This window comes from Saimiri boliviensis, chromosome 2 (assembly GCF_048565385.1).
Source record: "Saimiri boliviensis isolate mSaiBol1 chromosome 2, mSaiBol1.pri, whole genome shotgun sequence".
NCBI classification, from domain to species: domain Eukaryota; kingdom Metazoa; phylum Chordata; class Mammalia; order Primates; family Cebidae; genus Saimiri; species Saimiri boliviensis.
This window is the reverse complement of record NC_133450.1, coordinates 105,152,274-105,174,329: the sequence shown is the minus strand read 5'-3', so window position 1 is coordinate 105,174,329 and position 22,056 is coordinate 105,152,274. Positions and strand designations below refer to the sequence as shown.

Here is a 22,056-nt window from a genome sequence, read left to right as displayed (position 1 = left end):
TATTCATTTTTCTTATTTTTAAAGAAGTCATTTATATAGTTTCAAATTTAAGAGGACCTGTCCAGATTTTAAATTTTGTTTTTAAACACAGCTCTTACTTGATATTATTATTATTTACTGAAATGGAGTCTCTGTTGCCCAGGCTGGAGTGCAGTGGTGTCATCTGGGCTCACTGCAACCCCCACCTCCAAGGTTCAAGTGATTCTCCTGCCTCAGCCTCCCCATTAACTGGAACTACAGGCATGCACCACCATGTTTGGCTAATTGTGTGTGTGTGTGTGTGTGTGTGTGTGTGTGTGTGTGTGTGTGCGTGCGTGTATGTGTATATATATGTGTGTATGGTATTTTTAGCAGAGATGGGTTTCATCATGTTGGCCAGGCTAGTCTTGAACTCCTGATCTCAGGTGACTCACCCACCTCATCCCCCCAAAGTGCTTGGATTACAGGCATAAACCATCATACCTGGATATAACTGGGTGTTTATAATAATATAGTATGAAAACTCTGGGAATTAGATGCCCCTCCTTTCCCAGGATTTGTCTTTATTGCTGTTTTATTGCTGTTCTGTTTGCCTTGATTAATTTTCTAAATTTTTTTTTTTCATGTGTGACCATGAACATCTCTTTTTCTATTAGCTTAGTTGCCTGCTAATGCTTGGACAGAGACTTTTTAAATGTCTTGGACCAGTATTTCTCTCACCATTTCTTAAGGAGCTCTATTTGAATTAAGGTACGCCTTCAATGATCTTAAAGTTTACAACTCTACCTTAGTATCCACTTCTGGCTTGCACAGAGCCTGAATTACTGTCAGAACCCAGATTAGGGACTTCTTTCTTTTCTGTGTGTGGTCTGTTATATTCCCATTAATATAACAGAGAGCTTTTCAAAGCCCCCAGTGAATATCTCATTTTTCAGGGTTTTAAAAATTTATTGGCCAATCATATGTTTGCTCCACTTGGTGTTACTGCCTCATACTACTACAGTAGTCAACAATTTCCCCTAATTATTTTAGACAATTTTTTTTTTTTTATGATAGGAATTTCATCACTTAGGGAAATCTGAGTCAGTTCAAATAAAACAAACCTTTAGTTTTTTGAGAAATTGCCAGACAGGTGAAATAGTAGTAATTCTCTTGGAATGGGTCTTTAGGGAACAAAAGTTATTTTTTCCCTCTCAAATGTATGCTTGGATGCTGGCTTTCTCAGCTGCCATAATTTGATGTTACTGATTATTAAGAATACCACAAGGATGCAAAGAGAGATATGGGATAATCAGTGGAATTATTTAGAGTTTTTCTACTCAGTTAAAACATCACAAATATCTCTGTTCTTACTGAAACTCATCTTATTTTCTTTATTTAATTGCATTTTTTAAATTAACAAATAATAATTATACATCTTCATGAAGTACATAGTAATGTTTCAGTACCTAAGCAGTGTGGTGAGCAAATAAGGGTAATTAGCATACCTATCATCTCAAACATGTATCAGTTATTTGAAGTAGAAATTTTCAATGTCCTTCTAGCTATTTGAAATTATATGTTATTGTTAGCTGTAGTCCTTCTATGGTATAGAATACATAAACTCATTCCTCCTATTTAGCCATAATTTTGTAACTGTTAACAAATCTCTGTCTCTCTCTTCCCATCCCAGATAATATTGTTTACATGTTTGTCCATTCCAAATCTCATGTTGAAAAGCAATCCCCAATGCCAGCAGTGGGACCTAGTGGGAAATCTTTGAGTCATGGTGGCAGCTCTCTCATAAAAGTCTTGGTGACAAGTCAAGGTAATGAATTTGCCCACTTTTGAAATCGAAAATATTTTCTGCTGTTGAAATGTTTCTGATCATTGAATTTTTACAAGCTTTGGTTAATAATTTTTACAGTTATGAAAAATGTGATTTTTGACAATATTTGCCAAGAATCGTATTACTTGCATTTTGAGTCAATTTTGGAGGCTCTTATTCTATCATTCTGGACATTCTGGTTTCTGGAATAGGTTTCTGGAGAAAGTCAAGTGTCTTTAAAAAAATCTCTACTTTTAAAGGACATTGGTAGCTTCAGATAACATTCTCTCTAAACTATTAGCTCTTAGGTTATATTTAGATTAGTTTTAATGTGACTTTTCATTTAGATATTAAAGATATGTATGAATCCTTCATAGTAAGATTTAGAGATACTGATGATACAAGTTGAACACATCAGTATCTCATTGTCTGTTTTGGATAAGTCATTCATCTAGTCTATATTTTGTTCTAATATATTTATGATACAATAATTTTTACTAACTACATTTCTTTTAAAATCTCAGATTTTTTTTTTTAATTTTGGCTTGTTTTTTGGGAAAATAATATCTAAAAATTATGTAAATTTTACACTGTGTATGCCCTAAGAGAGTCCAGAAAAAAAGAAAGAAAAAAAAAAAACAGCTCTAACTTTGATGAGTCATGTAAGTACCTGGGGATATGCTTCTGCTTGTCTGCTTACTCTGGGTTCTGCGTATTAGTGTCAGATTAAAGTCATTGTATTCTACCTTACATCGTGTAAATGAGAAATATTCATAGGTAATGCTATTGATTCTCAAGAAGCTTTACAAAACTGATATGGAAGTATTTCACCGCAATATTAAGTTAGAATGTTGTGTATGCAAATATATGCCCAAAGAATGTATGTGTCACATGCTCATAATTAGTGAATTAATGTTTTCATAGCTGTTAAGGAAATCTCTAAATTTACCTTCAAGATTTTTGTTTGAAGAAGAATTGAAACAGGTTGAGAGCTGATAAAGTTTAAATTGATCAAATAAAATTCTTTACAAGTCAAAATATATGTAGAAAATAAGTAGATATAGAATAAGATATAGAATAATTATGTCATTTTACTCCTAGTTATTTAAGATAAATACATTAGATCTGAAAGCTCTATCATATATTTACTCTAATGAAAGACAAATTATATTATCTCTGATTTTTAACTGCAAACATTCATTTGTGTAAAACACAAATACTTATTTTCCATTTTACCTTGAATTTTTACTTTATATTTCCCTATTTTTTGTCTTATGTTTTAGAGTATTAAGGGAAATGTGAACAAGTTGTGAGTGATTCAGCTATTCTCCTCCAGACAAAGTGGCACAGGTAAAGTAATCATGTACATCTGACCTTTAAAATGTAATACTCCAGTGATTGCCAAAAGGCCAGTTCGATGTTTTACTGTGCTGCTGCACTTTCACATGTAATAATCAAGAGTTGACATTTATAAAACTGCTGATGCACTCTGGTGACACCCTGATATCTGAGGTGTTATATGATTCTATCTTTAAGATAGTAATGGATATGTAAGTGTATTAGAGGACGAAATACTTGGGAACTTTGATCAAAAACTTTTATCACTTAGTTAACCAAGTATTTAAAAACATAAATATAACTTTATAGGTATTTGCTGTGAATACACAAATTCATGTTCATTTTATTCAAAGTGATCATTTAAATAAATCAGTAAGACAAATAACACATAAAGAAGGTTGAAAACAAATGTAAAATAGTTTTTAAAATTGACAACTTTTAATATGATTTTTCACTTTCCCTCTATATCATTAAATATGTTTATTTAGCAATATATTTTCACAAGAGGGCAAATGGGAGATCTCCATGGGCTGTGAAAAAAAAAAAAACCTTACTGAAATATTTTTATCATTTTTATAAATTTCATCTAGAAAAATTATTTCTAATATGGTCTGAAATTTTAAATAATTGCAATAGAGGATAAGTGAATTTTAATTCACTTATCACTATTTTAATATATACATAATTATTTTATCTAAAATATCTAGATTTACAACAATTTCATTCATCAAATACATGTGCATAGTTTTTGAGACAGAGTTTCACTCTGTCACCCAGGCTGGAGTGCTATGGCACGATCTCGGCTCACTGCAACCTCCACCTCCCAGGTTCAAGCAATTCCCCTGCCTCAGCCTCCTGAGTAGCTGGGATTACAGGTGCGTGCCACCGCGCCCAGCTAATTTTTGTATTTTTAGTAGAGACGGGGTTTCAACATTTTGGCCAGGCTGGTCTCGAACTCCTGACCTTGTGATCCACCCACCTCAGCCTCCCAAAGTGCTGGGATTACAGGCCTGAGCCACCGTGCCCGGTCCCATGTGCATAGTTTTAACCATGCTGGTGAATATCTTCAAGCTAAAAGTTACACAGAAGATAACTTTAGGAAATGCAACTTTATCTAGTATTTATATCTGCATTTAATGGGTTCTTCATAACTTAGAATATCTGCTTTCAATTATATTATAAACATTTTTCTCATGTCTAATGCTTGAGACACATAATTGGAATCATATTTTCAATTGGAATATTCTTCTGGAATTTAACCAAATATGTATAGATTTAATCACATTTGTTTCTTTAAATGTTCTTTCAAAAATATGCAAGATGACATTTTATTAAATTTAGAAAGCAGTGAAATTTACTGATGTCATAGAAAATATTTGTGAACATTTAGGTTTCTTTCACTGTCTTTTCAACAAATTGACCAGTTCAGACATATTTCTGAAGAGACACCTACATAAACACACTTGCAGATAAATACAGGCCCACCATCAACATCTCAAAACGGACATTTGGGGAGTTATTTACCAGCAAACACACATGGACATGCAGTACTCCAGAAAAGAAAAAAAAAAGTTTTATTCAAGATACACTGTTTTATCTTGACTGAAGAGCTATCACTGGAATATTTCTATTTTGTCAAATAGATACTAGAGATACTCTCACCTACTATGTTCTTTGCTGAAATAGCTAAATCTCTGGAAGAAAGTTTACTAAAGTGGTGCCCAGCACTAGGGTATGCTTAAATTTAACCTGAGCATCTTTTTGGAAATTAGTGTGTGATGGTTAACTTGATTGGTCTGAAGGATGCAAAGTATTGGTCATGTGTATGTCTGTGAGGGTGTTGCCAAATGGAATTAACATTTGAGTCAATGGACTTGGAAAGACAGACCCACCCTTAATCTGGGTGGGCACAATATAATCAGCTGCCAGCATAGCCAGAATATAAAGCAGGAAGAAAAAAAATACGTTAAATGGCTGGACTGGCTTAGCCTTTATCTTTCTTCCATGCTGGATGCTTCCTGCCCTCAAACATTGGATTCCAAGTTCTTCAGCCTTGGGACTTGAACTGGATTCCTTGCTCATCTTGCTGATGGCCTCTTGTGGGACCTTGGGTTCATGTAAGTTAATATTTCTTAAGAAACTCTCTCTCTATATATATATAAGCTCTGTTTCTCTAGAGAACACTGACTAATACCAAGTGCAAGCTAATAACTTTTACTGAATACTTGTTGTGTCCAAATCGTGCTGTATTTGTTGAGACAAATTGATAAAGAAAGAAAAGGATACTTAGTAGATGTATGAAATGGCTTGTGTATTAGTGCTTTCTCATACTGCTATGAGGAAATACCTATAATTGGGTAATTTACAAAGAAAAGAGGTTTAATTAACTCACAGTTTTGCATAGAGAGGCCTGAGGAAACTTACAATCATGGTCCCAAATGGTTTTGAGGGGACGCACCCCCAGAAAAGTTGCTTTGATAGTAATGAAGGTTTACTTTTTGTCTTGTAACCTTTGTCATTTCCACGATTTTGCAGTCATATAAGTCATCAAGTTTCCTTAAGGGGGTTCCCCCCTTGTAGTTGGAGTGATAGGTCATTTTTTTAGGGACCCAAGATCAGACTGGGATTGGATGGCAGTATAAACAGTCCTTTGCCAAACCTAAACTGGTGGTATTTCGCAGTCTACGTGTAAAAAGTTCTTAATAAATTTCCATAATTCATTCATTTCCAGTATATGCAGACCTTGGCAGATCATTGTGGGGCCAAAAATACTTTCCTGTTATTTTGCTTTTTGAACAGGAACTTTAGGGTTTGGATACCTATACAGTCAGGAATGATTGTTACGAAAATGAATTAAAATGTTTTGCTTAATTATCACAAAGAAAGTGATTCCATCCATTCAGGAGAAGGCAATTAAACTATAAGCTGGATAATAGTAGCTATTTTTATATTTTTAAAGTAACTATGCAACAAAGACCCCAAACGGAGTTGGTAGGCATTTACTTATCTTTTGACCATCTTTTAAACAGGTACTCCAGGGTCTTCCACACGTTCACTGGCAACTGGACTTTACCCATGTGCCAGCTTGCAGAGGATAAAAGTTTTTGCTAGTATTAATGGACACCTTTACTAGCTGTGTCAAAACTTAACCTACCAGAACAGAGAATGCTAATGAAGTTACAAAGTTTCTCTTAAAGGAGATAAGCACCCAGTTTGGGTAACCCCCAAAACTCCAGAATGATAATGGCCCTTCTTAAGACTCAAGGGATTACTAAGGCTCTTGGAATCAAATAGTATTTAAATTCAGCACAGGGACCTCCATCATCTGGGAAAGCAGAAAGGACTATTCAGAATTTAAAATGGCATTAGCTAAGCTTTATCAGGAAACATCAGAGACTTGGGTCAGCTTACTGCTCATAGCTCTTAAGGGTCTATAATTTTCCAAGAGCAAAAAGTAATATGAGTCCCTATAAAATGTTATACGAGACCATCTTTAATGATCTCAGTACTGCTCCAGAAATTGCCAGTCTAACAGAATATCTAGTTAACTTGGGACAGTTTCAGCAGAGTTTGCAGGAGTTTGGAACTCAATGACTCTCCACACCAGAAAATAACCAGCAACCCAAGATCAGGCCAGGAGAGAAAGCACTTGTTAAAACACAGAAAGGGTGGTCACCTGTTCAACAACTACAACCCGAATGGAAGGGATGTTTTTCAGTGGTGCTGGCCATGCCTTCCCCAGCCAAAGTTGGATCCATTTTTCCAGGGTTAGGTCTGCAATATCTGAAGTCTGAGACCTGAAACACAGAGCTTCCACCTGATCCTATGCCTGTGGCAACTGGAACCTACCCTTCTCCTGGGTAGAGTCCCCTTCTCTGAACTGATTCTATTAGATAGGGTATTTTTGCTTCCTGGATCGTTGAATACACACACTCAGCAGGCTTGGCAGACCTGCTTAACTGCCAAAGCCAAGTTAGGCCCAATGAAGGGCATGTTTACCATAGCAAGAGTGACCTCCTCCCCACATGGAAAGAGTTATGCAGAGTTTTTGTAACTTTTTATCGAGCTGTTAAAGGGAGATATACTTTTGATTCCTTACATCATCAGAATCCTTATTTTTGTCCTCCTTGCTTCTTTATTAACTGTTTTTTCTGTGATGTGTGTTCAGGTTCTATTAGGGAATCATAAAAGGGAAGCAGTCCTAAGATTTGTTCAGATTGCACACTGAAAGCTTTGGCTTTCTTATTAGCCTTTTTGCTCCCTTGTGCTATAAAGATTAAGTCCTTTGATGCCCTCTATAATGGATCATGGCTACAGCCTCTGGCAAGTGTATTGCTTCCAATAGCTGCAGAATTTTAGACCCATGCTTTATGAGGAACATTTTCTCGTTAGTGGTCCCCTTAGTTTCCAAAGGATTGGTAGGAGGAAAGGGCAGCAATACTAAACTCCTGGTTCAGTCTGGTTGAGGGTGTGGCCTTGCTTAGACCTCCCAAGAAAAACCTGCCTATGCTAGCCACGCCCAGCCTTTCGAATCCCAACCTCCTGGGTTCAGAGATCCATGAGGCAAACTTCTTCCTGGCTCTTTCCTCTAAGATATTTCCTATACATGAAGCTATTATACCTTCTTGCTATGACTCTGTGGCTCTTGGGGTGGTAGTCCAGGGACCCTTGACCATGGTGCCCACAGGCTTATGCCTATAAGGACATCCTACAATATAAATACACAAGGGCAGTTCCCTTAGTCCACTGTGCTAGGTTATGTCCTAAAGGAGCCAGAGTCTATTAGTGGCTTCTGGAGGCTGTAGGACATTTTGGTTTTTGTCACCCAAAATTTCCCAATCCAATTGAATGGTGCAAGAATCCAATAACATAAAATTTGTCTTGCCTAGGACTGGCTCTTCATATGGCAGAACTTCTCCATCTGGAATACCATAATCAGAGTAAGTCCGGGGCTCAAGTAGTTAATTACAGGCTCCACAACTCTAAGGGCATATTCCTATGATGGAAAGTGGGATGGGGGAGAAGGCACGGTCCAGAGGGCATTGTTCTGACCTCGGCGATGTGGCCAGCCATTACCTTCTTTAAGATTGATATGCTTAGAGGCTCTTCTCAAGGAGTTTGCTCTCCTAGGGCAGTTTTACGGTCAGGCCTATGTTAATTGAACTCTTGCTAGGGAATATTGGCACCCATCGCCCAGGCCTTACTGGCCTAGTTCAAGGACACGCTGGTACAAGGCCACTAAGCCTGGCAGTCCTTATGTCGTTAAGGTGGCCAAAAAGGATATTAGAAAGTGAGGGTGTGCCAATGACACCACCAAGAGTGATTAAACCCAGTACGTGGGGCACAGGGAAAACTGCAAGGTGCTGTATAACTGGGGGATTCCCCAGGGCTAGCACTTGCAAGGAATAACCAGGGATGTGGGCATTCCTGTGTTCAATTTCAGATGGGTGCTACTCTTCCCAAGGCAAAATCACCGTTAAAGTATATCCTGGATAACTGGGAACAGTATGACCCATAATCTTTGAAAAAGAAGCGGCTCATTGTTTTCTGCCAAATAGCATGCCTGCAATACCATCTGCCAACTGGAGAAACCTGGCCCCCTGACGGAAGTATCAATCATAGCACCCTTCTACAATTAGATCTTTTCTATAAGAGGGAAGATAAATGGATTGAGGTCCCCTATGTACAAGTTTTCTTTTCTCTAAGGGATAATCCTCAGCTCTATAAGGCTTGTAACCTATGTCCTCTGGCCCCTCCTCAGGACTACCCCCATTTCCAGGATACAGACATATTCTTAACCTTTTGTGGGAGGAAATGCAAAGTCACAGGGCAAATACTGTAGATGTAGGAAGAGGAGAAGAAATAGAGATGATTACACTCTCTACCACCTTCTACTATATAAGCATATAGACAAAAATGGTATACATTGCCTCTACCTAAGACATTTAATGAAGCATAAAATCTAAAACCTCAATGACCATTGAAAAGGATATCTTATATGCACTTCAGACATTTGTAAAATATTACTGGCAAGCTAATTGAAGCTTCCATATAGTAATAAACTTTTTACAGGATACTTTTCCTATACTGGTAATTTCCAAATTATCTTTAATGTCAGAATCACATGGAATCTATGTTACATAAAATATTGATGCCGGAAATTTTATTGAACAGGCATTATTTCATATTACATATTTAGTTGTCTACAAAAAGCTTGCTGCTCTCTGGCTAACGAAAGCCAGGGACTATCCAGTACACACAGAAGAGGATAAACAGATACAGACAGAAGCTGCTCAGTTGCTTACAAGTTTCAGTGACAAGAATTGAGAACTTTTCAGAGATGTTTGAAATAGCTAATAAACACTGCCTTTTCGTTGAATTATAAAGTTCGCATATGAAGCATAACTGTTCTATGGCTTTTGAAATGTTGTGACCATTTAACAGTATAAATATAAAAAATTCTAGGTTTCTTCACAAATAATAAGGTAAGAGAAATAATTGCTTTAAGAGTGGTAGAACGAAATCTCCATGGCTCAGGCAGAGAGATTATTTTGCATCTTGGATAGCAGCAATGCAAAACAGGGCTCAGATTTTTGTGTTTTTAACATGTCCTCAGATGATACTGATATTCAGCAATAATTAAAAACTATTGGTCTATGATACAATTTAGTGATGTAATAAATATATATTAAATTTAACAATTTTCAAATATTTCCAAAGAGAGTTTTCATGAATTCTATTTAAGAAAAATGACAATCTAATAACGCTTGTATACATAGTCATTTTTACAGGACAGAATTCTCCAATAGAGCTCAAAAAATAAAAAAATACATGCAAAATTGAAATGGCATCAATTGAGAATTTTCAATGTGTTCAAAATATATTAAAATGAGATATTTTAATTTTAAATGAATCACATTTTAAAAGGAGATATAGACTATATTTATGAATATTCATGTCATATTAACATGTAACCTATCAATTTCAGTATTTCATATAATAAAGTAATATGAATGTATTATCTACACAATTTATAGTTAAGAAGAAATGATTTAGACATAATTATTAATCTTTCGGTTGATTTTAAAAATCATGATCATTTTTCACATTATTATTTATATCCACCATTAACTATAGTTCTTTGGCCAGTTTTATAGAGCCATTCATGAATAGGAGCTTGAGGAGGTAAGTGAGTACAATGGTAGCAAATTATAAGAAGGGAAAGTAGTAAATCGGCAAGATTTCCAGGAAGATTGGAATTGAGGAAATTGACACTAAAGATGAAAATTATTGGTGAATTTAGGAATATGACAACAGGTGCCTGACACTCTTCTTTGTAGAAGAAAAAAATTGTCCTACACTTTTCATCCTTTTTGGAGAAAAGTGTCATATTGGGGACACATTTTTTAAGATACAAGGTCTCAAATACAAAATATCCTGCATTACAACTTTGCAAGTATTGAAGACTGTATATCTCTGGCTACCTAGAATCTAGAAGTTGTTTTGCAAGCTTGATTATCTGTATTTAACATGGATTTTTATTTTGGCTCCGGTGACAGTAAAAAATCTTTCTTGGCATGTCAGGACAATTTGGTGATTTGAATAGTAGAAATAGCTGTGATTAAATGATACAGACACAATCAATACAAACGGTCAAATAGTTCTTATTCAATGGAGAATAAAGAAAGTCAAATAGCTAATTCAGCATTGTGAAAACCAAACCTTTTTCAGTTTTCAGAAATTTACTCGTTGACTTTGTTAAAGATAATCTGGGTAACTGAGGAAGTCATTATTCTGTCCATACTTCAATGCACTTTTGGGAAACCTTAGCATTTTTATGAACTACAAAGTAAAATGGGTTTTCCATTGCATTGAAAATTTTATTTTCTTAATCCACATCTAATTTGCTTTTCCTGCAGTGACTCATCGTTTACCCTAATATCCCAAACCAAAAAAAAGTAATAATTAATATTGTGTTATAATTGATAATACAAAAACTTCTGTATTTACAAAATATTCTTAGCCCACAGCCGTTTTTTGTGGTCCTCTTCATAATTCTACAGTTTACAGATTAGGAAACTGAAATGTGAGAAATTAAATAAATACATTGTTTAAGACTAGGAAACAAACTGATGTCTGTCAGCAACTAAAACTATGCTCTTTTCATTCTGTCCGGGTATTTTGGTGATAATAAGGCAGGACCTTGCCCATATTTGGTTCAGTCAGTGTAACTGTTTAAGCAGACAGGTTTGGAGGTGAAATAGCTATCTCACTTGAAGAAACGTAGCCTAACTTTTTATTCCCATTTCCTCATCTGAAAAATGGAAATAATGATAGGACCAAACTCACAGCTCTTTGGTGGGTATAAATGAGATTATCTATTCAAAAGCAATCGGGAAGCAATCAGTAACAGAAGAACAAAACCTGTGATTCTCCTTATATAAGTTACTTAAACAAGAAATACTCATGGAAGCAGAGAATGGAATTGTGATTGTCAGGTGCCATGAACTGAGTGGGTAGTAGCACATTGTTGCTCAATGAATATAAAGATCTATTATGCAACATAAGTAAGTAAGTTCTGCTGTGCCACATATACACTCCTGGTCTGCCCCAGGAGACCCAGAACCAGATGCTACCCATGAACTGAGGCTCCAGGCACATCCCTGAGGACCCAAGTTTCGAGGTGCTCCTTGCAAGCCCCAGACCACGGCCAACTCTGCAGACTTAGACTCCTCTACTGAGAGGACCAGGCGCAGTGGCTCACATCTAGTAATTCTAACATTTTGGGAGGATGAGGCAGGAGGATCACTTGAGGCCAGGAATGTGAGACGCCTGGGCAACATAGTATAACCCCATTTCTAGTTGGGCATGGTGGCATTAGCTGTAGCCAGTTAGGAGGCTGAGGTGGAAGGATCACTTGCCCTTGGCAGGTGGAGGCTGCAGTGAGCCATGATCACATCACTGAACTCCAGCCTGGGTGACACGACTAGACCCTGTCTCATAAAAGAATAAAAATAAAAATACACAGTAGAGGATAGATCTAATGTTAAATGGTCTTATCACAAACACACACACATACACATATACACAAATGAACACAACAGGGAATAGATATGTTTGGAGGCAATAGAGGTGTTTAGTACATTGAGTTTTTTGACAGTATCATATATATATGTATATATATAGACACACACATATATACATATATATACACATATATACATGTATACATATATATAAAATATGTATATGTATATATATGTCCAAACTCAGGGATGTATACATTAAATATGTGCAATTTTGTACATAAAAAGCAATTAGCAAAATAGAGATTGATACATAATAACTGATAATATTTATTCAGTGTTTACTGTATTTTTTTGGAGGATTGCGTATTCACAGGTAAATAGAGTTAAACTGCATGGAACATGATAAAGGTCACCAAACCTAGTTTTACACTTAATCTCATAAAGCTTAACTGAATTTTTTTTCATTTTTGCTGCAAACCAAGATCATAAATTAAGCAATAATTATTAAGGAATCAAGTTATGAATATAGGTGTGACTTCATATAACTAAGGTAATTTTTATGACTTCAAATCACATTAGACTGTTCAAGAAAATACATATGTACAATACATTTTAAAAACTGTCAACAAATATTTAAATGGAGCCCACCACTTCCTTTATCATATGCATATTTTCAAAAAAGGCAGGCTGTGTGTATATCAAAACAGCAAATTCCAGATCAGTACAAGATAATTACAAAAAAAACATTTAAAATGAATTAAAAGATATGTAGTTAACTTTTCATGCACAGAAATAAGCTAAGCAAATTTTAAAAATAAATTTAAAATTGATATATTTTAGTATAGTGTGTCATACGACAATTTGTATACTCGAAATAAAAAGTTTTAAATAATTCAACAAGAGTCCCCATGGCTTTATCTTTAGTGTAGTGTTTAGAATTAATTTCTTTGTCAAGACTTTGTCAGAAGCCTAGCCATTCACAAGATTGCAGAATAGGAGTCTCCAGTGCTCATTCCTTCAAAGAACATCAATTTGAACAACCATCTACATCTGAAAATACCTTCACAAAAGCTAGAGAATCCAAGTGAGAGATTACAGGCCCCGGGTGAAGCAAAGAAGTGAGAAAAGATATACTGAGCAGGGTAGAAAGCTCAGTTTTACATTACTCACATAACTCCTCCCTCAAGTTGCACATCACAACATATAGAGAGATACCCTCTACTTGGGATGGGGGAGTAAAGTCAGCATCCAACACACCGAAGACCTCAGCATCAGGCCCACCCCAGTGTACCCAAATACCAGAGCAGCCCATACAGACCCAAGCTCAAGATCTGCCCCAACACCTGGCCATCCCTTGTAATCCCAAGCTTCAGGCTAGTCCCTAAAGACACAAGCTCTGGCAGACCCAGGATCTTGGTCTGCCCCAGGAGACCCAGAACCAGATGGTACCCATGAACTGAGGCTCTAGGCACATCCCTGAGGACCCAAGTTTCAAGGTGCTCCTTGCAAGCCCCAGACCACGGCCAACTCTGCAGACTTAGACTCCGGGGCCACGCGTCCCCAAACTACGGCCCATGGTCCACATGTGGCCCCCTGAGGCCATTTATCGGGCCCCCCGCTGCACGTCAGGAAGGGGCACCTCTTTCATTGGTGGTCAGTGAGAGGAGCACAGTATGTGGTGGCCCTCCAACGGTCTGAGGGACAGTGAACTGGCCCCCTGTATAAAAAGTTTGGGGACGCCTGCTCCAGGCCCACCCCAATGCTAGGCCCGTCACTATCAACTTAGTCTCAACACCGGCTCCAACAGCAAGTTGGTCCCCGTAGATTCAGGCTTCAGGCTGGTCCCCATGGACCCAGGCTTCAGTACAAACTCAAAATATTCAGACTCTGACCCAGCCTACCCAAGGACTTCAGAAACAAATTCAATGTTGGACCCTATTATTCAGCCTGTCCAGAATATCTGAACAGGTTGACTGGTAAACAGTTTTGCTGCCAAAGTCAGATTATAATACAAGGCCGTTAAAAAATATTGCACTAGTATCTAACCCTAAAATATGAAAATCTGAAAACTCTGACAAAAAATTCAAAATATTCATTTTAAAGAACTCAGTGAGCTACAAACTAACATAACCAACCAAGTAAAATGAGGAAAACTACTTGAACAAAATAAGAAGTTCTAGAAAGAAATAGAAATTCAAAAAAAGAAAAGAAAAGAAAAAAATATATATATACATTATGGAGCTGAATTACAAACAATTAAAATATTCTATACAGGTCACCAACAACAGACTTCATCAAACAAAAGAAATAATGCAATAACTTGAAGACAGGTCATTGTAAATTACACAGTCAGTAGAATGAAAAGAAAAGAAACTAGAGTAAAAATATTTTATGACACTTATAGAATATCATCAAGTGATCCAATATACATGTTATGGAATCCTCAGAAAGGAAGCAGAGAAAGAGAAAGAGGTGCAGAAAGGCTATTTCAGGAAATAATAAAAGATAATGTTCCAACTATAAGAAAAATAATGAACATCCAGATCAATAAAACTCAAAGAAGTGAAACAGGATAAATATACAGGGGCCTTCACCAAGATACATTAAAATCAATTCTCAAAAATCAAAGACAAACAATTTTTGTTAATGGCAAGAGAAAAGTACCATTTAAGTAACTGCCAAAAAATTATCAGCATGGGATCCATTCCCATGACCAAAATGTCTCCCACCAGTCTCCACATCTTATTTTATGGATCACATTTCAATATGAGATTTGGAGGGTACATGCAATAAAATAACATCACAGAGTAAGAAAAGGAAAAGAAATGAAAGCCATCCAAATTGGAAAGGGAGAAGCAAGATTGTTTACATTTGCAGGTTCCATGATTTCATATTTCTAAAACCATAAAGACTCCAATAAAAACTGTTCAAACTAATAAACGTATTAAGTTGCAGAAAATCAACATACAAAAATCAGTTGTTTCTACATGCTAACATTGAACTATGTAAAAATGAAAGAATAAATTTATGAAAAGAAATTAGGAAAATGATATACATACAATGGCATACAAATAAAATATTTATGAATAAACATAACCAGTAAGGTGAGATCTGTAAACTAAACACTATGAAACACTGATGCAAGAAATTGAAGTAGACACAAACAGATGGAAAAATATGCCATGTTTATTGCCTGGAACAATTATAATTGCTGATATATTTATACTATCTAAAATGATTTAGCAATTCAATGCAATACCTTATCAAAATTCCAATAGCATTTTTCACAAAAGTAGAAAAATCTATTCAGAACATACCTATTCTGTCCAATAGGGATATGAAAAATGCTCCATCTCACTTATCAGGAAAGTGCAAATAAAAACTTAAATCATATATTACCTCACACCATTTAAAATAGCTGACATCAAAAAGATGAAAGATACTATGTGTTAGTAAAGATGTGGGAAAAAAGGGTACCTCTGCACACTATTGGATAGTAAATTGGTATAGCCATTATGCAAAACAGCATGGAGGTTCCTAAAAGAAATACTAAAAATAGAACTTGTTTTATGACTTAGCAATCTCACTTCTGGGTATACACCCAAAGGCAATGAAATTACTATGATAAAAAGATGTCTACTCTGCTATGTTTATTGTAGCATTATTCACAATGGTCAAGTAATGAAATAAATATTCATTGAAGAATAAATGGCTAAAGTAATGTATTTGCATATTTATCACAAGAGAGAATGGAATATTATTCAGCTTTAATAAAGAAGGAAATTCTGTCATTTCTAACAACATGGATGAATCTGGAGGAAATTAAGTGAAATATATGAGGCACAGAAATACAAAACTATATAATCTCACTTATAAGCAGAATCTTAAAAAACGTTAAACTCATAGAAGCACAGAATATAATGGTTTTTACCAGAACCTAGAAGGAAATAGGAAGATACTGATTAAAGAATATAAAGTTTCATTTAAACAGGATGAGTACATTTTGGAAATCTAATGTATAGCACTGATAAAGTTTGACTCTGTGTCCCCACCCAAATCTCACTTTGAATTATAATAATCCCCATGTGTCAAGGGTGGGATCAAGTGGAAATAATCAGATGATAGGGGCAGTTTCCCCCATGCTGTTCTCATGATAGTGAGTTTCAAGAGATCTTATGGTTTTATAAGCATCTAGAATTTCCCCTGCTTGCATTCATTCTCTTTCCCACTGCCCTGTGAAGAGATGCCTTCAACCATATTTGTAAGTTTCCTGAGGCCTGCTCAGTAATTCCAAACTGGGAGTCAACTAAACCACTTTTCTTTATAGATTGCCCAGTCTCAGGTATTTCTTCATTGCAGTGTGGGAACAGACAAATACAGCAAATTGATACCAAGAGTAGGGTGCTGCTATAAAGATACTCAAAAATATGGAAGTGACTTTGGAAATGGGTAACAGGCAGAGGTTGGAATAGTTTGAAGGGCTCAGAAGAAGAAAGGAAGATATGGAAAAGCTTGGAACTTTCTAGAGATCTGTTTAATGGCTTTGATCAAAATGATATGAAAAATGAAGTCCATCAGATAGAGATGAGGGACTTGTTGCAAGCTGGAGTATAGGTTACACTTGCTACACTTTAGCAAAGAGATTGGGAGTATTTTCTCCCTACTCTAGAGACCTGTGGAACTTTGAACTTGAAAGATTATTTAGGGTAACTGGCAGAAGAAATTTATGAGCAGCAAAGTGTTCAAGAGGAAGCAGAAAATAAAAGTTTGGAAAACCTGCAGCCTGATGATGCAATAGAAAAGAAAAACTCATTTTCTTGGGAGAAATTCAAGCCAGTTACAGAAATTTGACCAATGGCAGATAAGAACCTATAGAAAAGTATCTACCTTTCTCCTCCTCTGCTCCTTAGATCATGCATAGGACCTTTGTGAAAATAGCTTAACAGGAAGGCGTGGCCAACTTTTATTAGTTGTTTCCTGCTTCCATCTCCTTTCACTTCACTTCTCTTTCCCAGAGCTTACACTTCCTAATAAAGTTTTATCAATAAGCCTTTGCCCTTCTTTGTTTGCTCCTAATCTTGGTCTAAATTTCAAAGTCCTCTTCAATGAAGTCTCTCATGGCCTAAGATCAGGTTAGCAAGAAACACTTCTCTTTTGTTATTCTTTCTATAGAATTCCAGTTCCACCCAATACATATAAAATAGTAGTGTACCACTTTTTGATTAATTTACCAAGCTACTTTCATTAAGTCTTATGTTATTTGAAGATTTTACATTTCTGATACCTATCTAATTAGTATTTTCAGAATCAAGGTATAAATGCTTAAGATAATACAGGCTTGAATACACTACTCCAAACGTTTAAAGTCTAAACCCTGAAAATCATTTCTCAATATGAGCAACCCAAACCTTTAAATCCATCACCCTGTCCTTTCCTTTTGCCTTTTTAAATTTTTTTTTATCACATACACATACACATATGTACACGTTACTTTCTTAATTAAAATTTCTGAACTTTTTTCAAATGCTACAGCATCTTTCTTATTTTTTTCATTTACCAGTCATAATGTCTCCATTACTTTTCACAGGTAGAGAGAATATAAATTATTCCTACTGACTTTAACACTGCCAAACTCAAATCTAAGGGGATTATTCAATGTTGAAACAATCTATAAAGTAGGTCACATAAGGGTCTAAAGCAGTGAACATTTTTCCAACAGTTGCTAAGATGTTACTGTGATGTGTTGAAGAGAAATAAAGATAACCCAGCCCATCGTCATCCTCCTTGTTCTAAGGGAGGAGTATAAGGAAAAGTAAAAAGGAGGAGTGGAAGAACAGAAGAGATCCAGAAACCTAAAGCTACTCCACACATTACTGTATTATTTGAATAACAGAAAACAAATTAATATGGTTTGGATCTGTGTTTCTGCCCAAATCTCATGTAGAATTGTAGTCCCCAAGGTTGGAGGTGGGGCCTGGTGGGAGGTGATTGGATCACAGGGGTGATTCCTTCATAAATGGTTTAGCACAATCCCCTTGGTGCTTTTTTCATGCTAGTGAGTGAATACTCATGAGATTTGGTTGTTCAAAAGTGTGTAGCACCTCCCCACTCTCTCTTACTTGCTCCTGCTACGCCATGTGAGATGCCTCACTCGCCTTTTGCCTTCAGTCATGATAGTAAGCTTCCTGATGCCTCCCCAAAAGCTGAGCAGATGCCAGCATCAACCTTCCTGTATAGCCTGCAGAACCATGAGCCAACTGAACCTCTTTTCTTTATGAATTACCCAATTTCAGTTATTTCTTTATAGCAATGAGAGAATGGACTAATGCACACATAATTTAATTTGATGGGTTTGACTTATGCATGGTAATAGGGCTTCCAAGGAAGGTCAATAATTAAAATGATAATAAAGGTTAAAATGGGAGAAAAGACCATAAAATTAATTTGATACTTTAATAAAAAAATGAGCAAATATATCTTTGACTCATGAGAGGTCACCATGTAACTCTGATGGTGGTTAGAACTTGGCATTATTTAAGCTGATAATAATCAGGTCTGAGCCACTAGGCTCTTTCTTCTCCAGTTTCTATGTTTCAAAATAAATATTATAATTTAACACCTCAAGATTAACATGAAAATTGCCAGAAAAAGTATTTTAATTGTGTGATGGTTGTTCCTATGATTCCACTGAAACTACCTCACTGGAAAGGGTTGTTCAATTAATACAAGTGATTGTACATTTCCTGGCATTTGCCTCATTTCCTCTAAAAATGAAAATTTCCAGTCACTAAATTATTTCCAAATGAGGAAAAGTAAGTAAATCAGTGATTCAGCAAATTATGTATGCCTTAAGTTTTTAGCCATTCAGTATTAACTGACTTATTTTACCAAATCTACTTCGAGACAATTAAAAATAGATATTTAGCACACATATCTGGATGCCTGGTTATCTTCTCTTTTGGTTCTTCTCGATTTCTTGTTAACTTCTTAGATAGCAAATTGTAATGAAAATACAGGTGTCTATACTGAAATGTCCACAGTACAAGAGGCACTAGGAATCTGTTCACAGACCATGACATTGTCCTTTGCTAGTTTAGATTGTTCCTACCCAGTGATGCCCCAAAGAAATCATGTCCCCTCTATCTTCTTATTAGTGAAGAGTAAAATAGATTTTCTTATTTTGAAGTTACATTTGTTTGTTGCTATTTGGTGCTTCAATTATTAGTGAAAGTTAGATGTCTCTATCATTAGATTGCCAGTGGTCGGGCGGGTGTCTCTCACTTGCTCCTGCTCTGCCATGTGAGATGCCTCACTCCCCCTTTGCCTTCAGCCTTAATTGTAAGCTTCCTGAGGCCTCCCCAGAAGCTCAAAGATGCCAGCCAAAAGTCTCTCCCATTAGAATAGCTGAGGTTGCTCAGTTATGTCTATCATTAGACTGCCTGTGGTCTGCCAGGAGTCTCTCCCATTAGAATATGTCTGGGTTTGACCAAGAGTCTCTCCCACTACGTTATTTTTTGAAAAATAAGGATATTGGTATTGGTTAAGATATAGTTAAGCTCCTTTTAGGAAAAGACTCAAAATTAGAGTTTTTCAGGTAATATTAGACTGTATTTCTTGCTCACATAATAGGTCAGGCAAAGATAGTAGACATCTTTCTCCACAAGGTTGTCAGGGATGTAGTTTCTTCCTTCCTGGCATTTTGCCATTCACTAGGATGCTGCTCTTGTTAGCATGTCTGGAAGGATTCATGCTGACTCCACAATGCTATGTCTTAGTTAAGACTTATGGGAAGAGACAAGAAGGTGTTACAGAGTAAGCAAATTCTTTTCAAAGAAGTGATATAGAAGATGTACAAAGCATGCTTGCTCAAAGTCTTAATCACATGGCAAGCAGACATTTTCCCAACTAACTCAGAGAGAGAGAGAGAGAGAGAGAGAGAGAGAGAGAGAGAGAGAGTGTGTAAGATTTTCATTTGAGCAAAGAGGACATAAAAATTGGGAGAGGTAATTAGCAGAGCCATAGTCTGTGCAGAATATTCAATAATCGCAAATTCTTAGATTGTAATTTGTATTCCTTTTTATTGTGGATCAGCTTAATCTTCATGTGCTTCAGTATTTTATGTAAAAACTGTTTTTATTGTGTGCTCATTTTTAATAATAATTTCCTCTTCTGTGGTGGCCTCTGGTGCTCTCTGTTCTATATGTGTTTCTGAGTTTGGGAATACATTGCTACTGCTGAAGTTCTGAGGGAAGTGTTAATGTCACTTCAAACCTGCAAACAAAACTTTGGTTCTGGTTTCTTGGACATTATTTTTTTCTTTTTCTAAATCCCAGGAAGAGGTATGATTACTTGCAGCTTCTCTGGACCAGTGAGTAAAGCTTTTCTATCCCCTAATTAAATGAGTGACAATATTACTTATTTCATAAATAAGAACAATTGTGTTTAAATAATAGGCAGAAACTGTTTCCTGCCCTGGATAACCACTATACATGATCAACTTGGGAACATCTTAAGGCACCAGCTTTTTAAGAGTTCTCAGTTCTAACTCCCTGTCTTGTATATACCTATACCCTTTTATAATTTATTTGATATTTTCTTTTTCTTTTTTTTTAAGTAAGCATAAGACAAGTTAAGCTGTTGACAAATGGTCAACAGCTATATATTTTTTAAAATACTTAATATCATTCTCACTAACAATCAGGGAAATGCAAATCGAAACCACAATGAGCTATCTCATGTTAGAAAAGCTGTTATTGAAAAGACAAAACAATAAAAATTGCTGGTAAGGATACAGGGAAAAGGGAAATTATACACTGTTGGTGAGATTGTAAATTAGAATAGACATTACGGAAAAGAGTATGGAGGCTTTCACAAAAAATAGTTCTACCATATGACCGAGCAATCCCACTACTGGTTATTTATTTAAAGGAAGTAAGATCAGTATTGCAAACAGATATGTGCACTGCCATGTTTACTGCAGCACTAATCACAGTAGCCAATATATAAAATCAACCTGAATGTCCATCAATGGATGAATGCATAAAAAAGATATTGTACATATATACAATGGAATACTATTTGGCTATAAAAAGGAATAAATTTCTGTCATTTGTCAACAACACAGATGTGTCTGGAGCTTTATATTAAGTGAAATAAGCCAGATACAGAAAGACAAATATCACATAATCTCACTTATATGCGGACTCTTAAAAAAATGATCCCAAATAACTTGAGGGTAGAATAGTGGTTACCAGAGATGGGAGAAAATAGGAAGTGGGGGGAGACAGGAAAGGGTTGGTCAATGGGTACAATGGTATAGTTGATGAAAAGAATGTGTTCTGGTACTTTATTGTATAGATGATGATAGCTTACAAAATGCATTGTATATTTCAAATAGCTAGGAGAGAGGATTTTTAATATTCTCACAATAAAGCAATAATAATTTAAGATGATGGATATGTTAATTACCATGATTTGATCATCATACAATATATACACTGTGAAAACACCACATTGTATCACAAAAATGTGTACATTATCTGTTAATATATAAACAATGTCTCAGGTAATAGGTGTACCAAAGTCTCACAAATGACCACTAAAGAACTTACTCATGTAGTCAAATACCACATGTTCTCACTCATAAGTGGGAGTTAAACAATGAGAACAGATGCACACAGGGAGGGGAACATCACACACTGGGGCCTGTTGGAGGGTGGGAGGGACTAGGGGAGGGATAACATTAGGAGAAATAATATAGATGTTGGGGTGATAGATGCAGCAAACCACCATGGCATGTGTATACCTATGTAACCAATCCTGCATGATCTGCATATGTACCCCCAAAACCTAAAGTATAATAAAATAAATAAATAAAATTCCTGAATCAGATATTAACCTACC

At 36.0% G+C, this 22,056-nt stretch overlaps 1 long non-coding RNA gene across 30 annotated transcripts in view; it reads left to right on the top strand.

The window, feature by feature from the left end:
* Nucleotides 1-22,056, top strand: part of LOC104651773 (uncharacterized) — a 229,964-nt gene that overhangs the window by 163,490 nt on the left and 44,418 nt on the right. For 21 of the 30 annotated variants that reach the window (XR_012516361.1, XR_012516343.1, XR_012516348.1 and 18 more), the window contains 3 exons: nucleotides 636-729; nucleotides 1,652-1,786; nucleotides 3,070-20,521. This is a non-coding gene — a long non-coding RNA (uncharacterized LOC104651773). The remainder of the gene's footprint in view (nucleotides 1-635; nucleotides 730-1,651; nucleotides 1,787-3,069; nucleotides 20,522-22,056) is intronic. The other 9 variants (XR_012516365.1, XR_012516362.1, XR_012516356.1 and 6 more) reach the window with 6 other exon arrangements.